The sequence below is a fragment of the Hevea brasiliensis genome, unplaced genomic scaffold (assembly GCF_030052815.1).
Source record: "Hevea brasiliensis isolate MT/VB/25A 57/8 unplaced genomic scaffold, ASM3005281v1 Scaf11, whole genome shotgun sequence".
NCBI classification, from domain to species: domain Eukaryota; kingdom Viridiplantae; phylum Streptophyta; class Magnoliopsida; order Malpighiales; family Euphorbiaceae; genus Hevea; species Hevea brasiliensis.
The window spans coordinates 535,075-542,602 of NW_026614597.1; the positions used below are offsets into that span (position 1 = coordinate 535,075).

General features: G+C 35.1%; 1 non-coding gene across 1 annotated transcript; it reads left to right on the forward strand.

The window, feature by feature from the left end:
* Positions 1–733: 733 nt before the first annotated feature.
* LOC131176438 (small nucleolar RNA R71) lies at positions 734–840 on the forward strand. Its single transcript, XR_009146514.1, has one exon. It is a non-coding gene; the product is annotated as a small nucleolar RNA R71 (small nucleolar RNA).
* The last annotated feature ends 6,688 nt before the right edge of the window (positions 841–7,528 follow it).

Genomic DNA, 7,528 nt, shown 5'->3' on the forward strand with positions numbered 1-7,528 from the left:
TTGCTGAGCAATTTGATTCTCTAGCATCTTGTTATGGGTAGCAAGTTGGTCTATTCTGGAAGTCAGCTGTTTAATCAATTCAGTTTGTTGTTGTTGAGCTGCTAGGAATCCTTCCATCATGGTTTCCATGGTCATTTTCGGTTCAGGTTGTTGAGGTTAGAGCGGTAGCGATGGCTGTGCAAGGCTCTGACCTCTATTCTGAAATCCAAGGGGTATTGGAGGTTTGTACCCTTTTTGCTTGTTTATTGGCTGGTTCTGCTGATTAGAACATGAGAAATTTGGGTGGTTTCTCCATCCAGGGTTGTAAGTATTTGAATACGGATTGTTTGGCTGCCTCTGGTTGAAGTTTCCTCCATTATTCACATAGTTCATCTGTTCTGTAGGTTCGTTGAAATTGCTGTATTCTGAACTCATGTACCCTCCTTTGTAGCTGCTTTCTTATTAACTATTTGTACCAACTGCATTGGCTTGTATTGTTTCGAGTTTCTTTATGAGCTTATCAAACTAGGCATTTATTATGCTCAGGGCATCTACTTCCAGGACTCCTGCAGTTCTTCTTGCATTTCCTCTTTCGTTTGACCACTCATAGTTATGGTATGCAACCCTTTCTAGGAGTTCAAGTGCTTGTGGCACTGTTTTCTCCATTAGATCACCCTCTGCAGCTGAATCAACTGTGCTTCTTATAGAGGGTAGTAATCCATTTTTGAAATTCTACACCAATAGCCAATCTTCTATGCCATGGTGTGGACATTCCCTCTGTAGGTCTTTATATCTTTTCCATGCGTCATAGAGGGATTCTCCCTCCTTTTGTCTGAAGGTGTTGAGCTCAAGTCTCAGCTTTATAGTCTTTACAGGTGGGAAATACCTTGCTAGAAAAGCTTGAGAGAGGTTTTCCCAGGTAGTGAATGTTCCAGCCGATTGAGAAAGCAACCACTTCCTTGCCCTGTCTCGAAGGGAGAATGGAAATTCTCTGAGTCTTATTGCTTGATCAGACACTCCATTCATCTTGAATGTATCACATAAGGCAAGAAAACACTGGAGATAGTAGTGTGGGTCCTCTGTTGGTGAACCTGCAAACTGGGTTTTTTGAATCATTTGGAGCCATACTGGTTTTAATTCAAAGTTGTTGGCTTCCACTGTGGGTCTAGTGACACTGGGCTGAAATCCTTGGACAGATGGAGCTCCGTAATCTCTAAAGAGTCTTGGTCTATCATTATTATTGGCCATGGTTGGGATTTCGGGATCTCCTTGACCATGCTCTTGATGTTTCCTTTCCTTTTTGATGGCTTTCAGAGTTCTGTCTATTTCTGGATCACAGTCCAAAATTTCTTCTGGCTTTGTTCTGATCATATACCAGATCGGGTACCTGAGAGAAAAGAAAAGAAATATAACCAGTAAAATAAAATTAAATAATAAATATAATTGCCTAAATCAGCTAAATCGCCTATCGCTTGATATTACTAAAAACAAAATTCCCCAGCAATGGCGCCAAAAACTTGTTTCGCTATTTTGCAATTACCGCAAGTGCACGAATCGCTAACAAGTAATAAAGTGATAAGTAGAGTATCGTTCCCACGAGGAATTTTGTTTAGCAAGTACCAATCTACACAGAAATCTTGACTGTTTAGGCTATTGAATACTTAGGGAATGAAGTTTGTTAACTTAAAATGAAATGATTTATTTGAAGCAATTCTGGAATTAAGATTTCACACTTGAATCATATTAGGGATCTTATCTCATTTATTTACTATATTGAGGATCGTTTTCCTTGATGAAAATCAGTCCTAAGCTATCCTAGATCCTCTTTCAAGGCATCTAGGGTGTATTCTAATTAACTCGAACCCTACTTTCGTGGTGATCAAATCAATTAAAATCCTTTAAGACCTTTAACCAATTTTTAGGTTCCACAAAGGTATCAGCCTATGTCTAGGTCAAAATTCCTAGGTTTAAGATCTCGATTTTTTAATGTTAATCTTCACTTTCAGTCCTTCAATTAACATCTATAATCATAACTAAGTGGGTACCAACACATAGCATGTATTAAGATTACAAGAAATTAAATCAAGAAATGAATCTCAATTCCAATAAATAAAGCTCAGTGTTCATCCATAATAATAATTACAAGAGCTACTCTCCCAAATCTAGAATAAGAAAACTACTCACTCATGGTGAGTTTAGCAAATGTCATGATAAAAAGTAGAACACAATAAAAAGAGATTTATGCAAAAGAAATAAAATAATAAAATTCTGTCTAAGGAGATAAAACGAAGGAACCAAAGAGAGTTTTAGCTTCGATCTTGTGGAGCTTTTGCTGAAAGACTTCTTTTGGTCCTAATGTAGAGCACGACAATAGCAACCTTCAGCAGCATTCCCGACGACAGTGGCCCCCCCTTTCCTGGTGTTTTCTTTTCTATTTATATTGGTTGCCCCAGGGTTAGGTCATTTTGAGTCCGAAAGGCTTTAGGAGTCTTGTTCAAACCAGAAAACAGGAGGGGAATTCGAGTTAGAAAATAGGCTGTAGCATAGTACAAGGCCCATGTGTCACTACACGAGTCCCGCAGAGTGGGGCTGTGTAACTTGCTAGAGGACCATAAATAAATAGAAAAAAAATTAATTGAGATAGACATAATAAAAATTCAAGTGACCCAAAAATATAAGAATTCACCGGGTATATTGAAAAATAGGGATTATGACTCGATAAGGGGTATTTTGGTTAATTCACCTCAAGAGTTGACTTTTGACCAAAATGTAAATTAAATTAAATGACAATAATATATTGAATTATGAAATAATTTTTTTTAGGAAAAGAATTTAAATATAAAGTGAAAAGAAAATAAAAGAAATAAAAATCTAGAATTTTAATTCCATTTTGACCCAATTAAAATTTTAGTATCAATGGGCTTTAGACAACTCAATTAAATGAATTAAATAAATAAAAAATGGGGATAAATATATAAAGGGAAAAACCCTCTTCTCTCCCCCATTTAGTTACCACCCACTCTCTCTCCTTCTCTCTTTCTTTCTTTCTTCTTCTTCCTTCTTTCTCCATTGACACCCATTCTCAAAACTCAATTCCTTACTTTTCCTCCATGGGTTTTCCATCTAATTGGTAGAGAGCATCAAATTAATCTTTGATTTAGAGATTAAAAGCAAGGGGAAACAAGAGATTAGAAGAAAATTGAAAATTTTGGGAGTTGGAAGGAAGCCATCAAGAGGTAAGTTCTTTAATGATCATTTAGTTTTACAAACCTTAAATTAAGTTAGATTATGATGAAATTTCATAAGAAAATGAAAGGAAACATGCATGGAACCTAAACTAGGGCTTTGGCCAAATTGGAGAAAAATTAGGGTTTGATGTATTTCAATGAAAATGATGATGAAATCAAGCTTAGTTGAAGTAGTATGCATGATTAGAGTTGTAACACCCCTATTTGTATAGCCTGGTATATTTCACTGTTCCGGTGACCTGTGTCGGTCCAGACAATTAAGGGGATTAGAACCACATTTAAGACAACTAGATAAGCCATAAACACAAATAATTAGTAATTGTCAATTAGTTAAGTATAAATAAGAAAAACAGAACATAAGAAGTTAAATGAGCCGAGAGTCACAGCGGTCGGTGACCTTCTCGGGAAGGACTGCGAAGTCGATTTAAACTCAAATTTCGAACCGTAAAATGTGACACTGCGATCCTTAGGACCCTTACAAACACAGTGGAAAACAGAAAATCACGAAAAAGAATTGTTAAGTCAGTCAAATAATTAGGTCAGGGAGCGAGAAGAAATATTGAATTATTTGCAAATCGGGTTAAACCGGCGAGGGGCAATTTGGTCAATTGACCCCGAGAGCTGACTCCTGACCCAATTGTTAAATAAAATCTGAGAAAAGAAAATTTTGGAATCGAAAATTAAATAAAAGAACTAATAGAAAAATAAATGAAAAAAAAAAAGAGAAAATGAAAAAGTGAAGGAAGATGACATCATGCATGATGCCATAAATCCTATAATTAATAAATTTAATTAATTAGATAATTTGGTCTTCCATAAGTTAAAATTCATAAAATAAAATAAAATAAAATAAAATAAAAGAAAAACATAAAAGCCTTCATCTTCCTCATATGTGCCGCCCTCACTCTCTCTCCCTCTCCATGGTTGTCTTCCATTAAAGCTTGCACTCAAGCTTAAATCTCTTCACTAAACCTTAATAGCTTCTATAAAAACCTCATTAGAGCTTGTTATCTCAACCTAAGAAGAAGATTGAAAGAGGAAAGAAGAACAAAAGATAGATTTGGAGGATTTGAAGTTCTAAGAAAGGTTAGTAAGAAAACTTGACAATTTTAGTTTGATTCTTACATTTCTAACTTGTTGAACTTGTAAATAAACTTTAAATGAAATAAAAATATTGTTGAGGGACCAAACTGAATTTCGGCCAGCTAGGGTTACTATGCATATGTTTGAGTTTTGATTGAATTTAATATGGTAGGCAAGCTTGTATGGATGTGCTAATGAGATTGGTATGCTTAGATGTGGTTAAATGCAACAATTTAATAAGTTACGGTTTTGGGACACTTAGGGTTAGAGACAAAAATGTGAAAAATTGGTAAAAGATTTCTTGGACCTAATTTGAAGTGGGAAATGGTCAATGGTGACCAAATGAAGTGTGTTGAAAGTGTTGGAGTTGAAACCAAATTCGGATTCAATGTGGTCATGCTGCTGGCAGCATGACCAAGGTCCCTTTGAGGGACCAAAAATTAAAATTTACAAGTCCAATTGGTATGAGACCAATTGGGAATTAACATAGACACTAAATGACACAATTTTTATTTAGGAAGCATGCCCAAAAAGTGACCAAAACCTAGTGAATAAATTGACCAAATCCGGAAAATCTCAGTCTGCCCTGTACAAACTGACCAAATAAATAGTATTTGTTCGTTTGGTCATAACTTGAGCTAGGCAGGTATAAATGACCTGCAATTTTACCAATGGACAGATGAGATATAGACCTAAATCTTTCATGAAGAACACAAATCTAAATTATGCCATTAACCAAGTCATTTGGCCACCCCAAGTTGGTGACCTAAAATTGCCAGAACCAAAATTTGCTCAGAAAATCTAGGTTGAGTCCAATCCGGCAGCCATGACTCAAATTGCTATAACTTGAGCTACAAAACTCCAATTGGAGTGATTCAAAAAGGAGAATAAAGTTAAGACAATAGGGAACATTTTCTGTGAAGAAAGTTTTGCCAAATTCCAACAGTAAGATGACTAATGGAACTGTGTAACCTTAGACACCAAAACTGAAAATTGTCAAAATTTGCCTAAAAGCCTTAGAATTTGAATAAACAACCAAAACCAACAAATTTAGTGACCAAAATGTGGTATGTGGGTGAAGTTGGAATTCCCATACCTATTAAGCCTTAGAAAGTTAACAATTTGACTTGAATAGTGTAGTGAATAGTAACCCAAAACACAAAAATTTAAAGAACATCGAGTTTAGCATATCAGAGCTAGGTAAAAGTGAAGTTAAATTTATTTTTGGATTTATGTTAAGTTATGGTACTGAAACACGGTAAAATTGTGTGTTTCAGTTGAGAAGAATACCGGGAAAGAACCCGAGGAATCGAGTCAATGCCAAGAGGCGACTCGCTTGAGGTTTGTACAGAACGTATAATTTTTGTAAATTATCTTTTGGATATCGTTTTGAATAATGTGAAATAGTGAATTGTAACATTATTTATGATGCTTTAACTTAAATTGTTGAAAGTTAATTGTGTATATTTGAAATGTCAATGTTTAGCAAATTGTTAAGATAAGTTTTGAAACCACAGTGTCATGACCATATATTTGAACACCTCACTAGCATGACTAGTGAGGGCAATCAGTTTCGAATTTTGATTCCTTCTCTGGATAAAGTGTTGAGGTGTGCCAGTAGAAGAGGAATTTGAATGGTTATCCATATAATTGAGCTAGCTAGCCTTGTGGTGTGATTTCTTCTTAGCCTCTGGCTATTGAGATTATATTTGTTTCGAATGGCATGATCTAACTGTGGGTTTTGTGAAATGTGTTTTGATTCTTGAAATGAAATTGTTTAGATCAAAATCTCATAATTCATGTTTTATACTTAATTCTCATGTTCAGTTCAATTTTTGAATAAATGTGATTTAAATTCGGCATAAAGATTATTTTAGTATGTTGTACACCATCGAGTCCTCAGACTTAGCGATGGTATTATTCTTTGCCGCAGATTTAGAGACTAGAGGAGCAAAGGAGTTCTTTGAAAGGTTGAGGACCTACTTGCTTGAAGTTATATCGAGTATGATTTATACCTTGAATGTAAATATTTATTTTGTTGTATGTATTGCACCTAATAGTATGGACATGTAATTGGTCTTGAGCAGTCTGTACAAAGTTTGTATTAATTTGTAATAAAATTTAGTTTAAATTTCTTTTGATGTAAATTTTTGCAATGGTGTATATAAATTAATTTGTCATTAATGAAATATGTAGGGTGGCATTTATTTTGAATTGAATGAAATTTATTAATGGTATTTGATGATTGTTGGATATTGAAAATGGTGGATTTGAATTTTTGGAAGTTGTTAAATGTGTTGAAATTGATTGAGATGATTGTGAATTTGAAGAAGTTGTTGAGAAAAATTATTGGAAGTGTTTTTTTTTTCAGGTATTTGAAGAACTGTTTTCTCAAAATACAGACGGAACTCTAGCAAAATTTTTATAAAATTTGCAGAAAAATAAAATGAGCCAAAAATATTAACTAGTTTTAATTTTAATTAAATGTTTTGATACCAACTAGAAATGCTCACCACTTAACAAAAGTAAGAAAATTGTTTTAAAATCCCTTGTAGGGTACTTAATAAGTTATTGGTAGGTGAAGTTCGGTAGTTCATTAGGTATTCTACGGAATCATGTTATACCTTACAGAGGGGTAAGGTGTGACATGTTTTAGTGGTATCAGAGTAAAATTTTTGAAGTATGTTTTAACTTGAGAATTTGTGTATTTCCTTGTTAAGTACAACTGCTCAATTTCCATATTTGTTACATACAGTGCATTACATCATAAATATGAACTAATGGAGGGAAATCTCTATGTGTTACTTGAAATGGAAGAAGGGGATCGCTCAATTGAGCAATCTATTGAAGCTGAGGCACAAGGGGAAGCCCCAGCTTTACAAAATGTCAGTGGATCTGTAGCACCAGCCCCGCAAATGCCACAGTTTCCTACACAGTTTGCACAGCAGATGGTTGCGATGTTTCAACAAATGGCTGGGGGTATGCCTACTCAAGCTCCACCCTAGACACCTGTGGCACAACCACTGCCTCCAGCCAGACAGTATGATAAATTACTGAAGTATGGGGCTCTGCAATTTAAGGGTGATGGACCCTTTAGAGGCAGAGCAATGGCTTGAAAGAATGGACAGAGTATTTAAGAAGTTGCACTGCCAAGATGAATTGAAGTTTGAATACTCTATGTCTCTACTGCAAGGGGATGCGTATGATTGGTGGAAGAC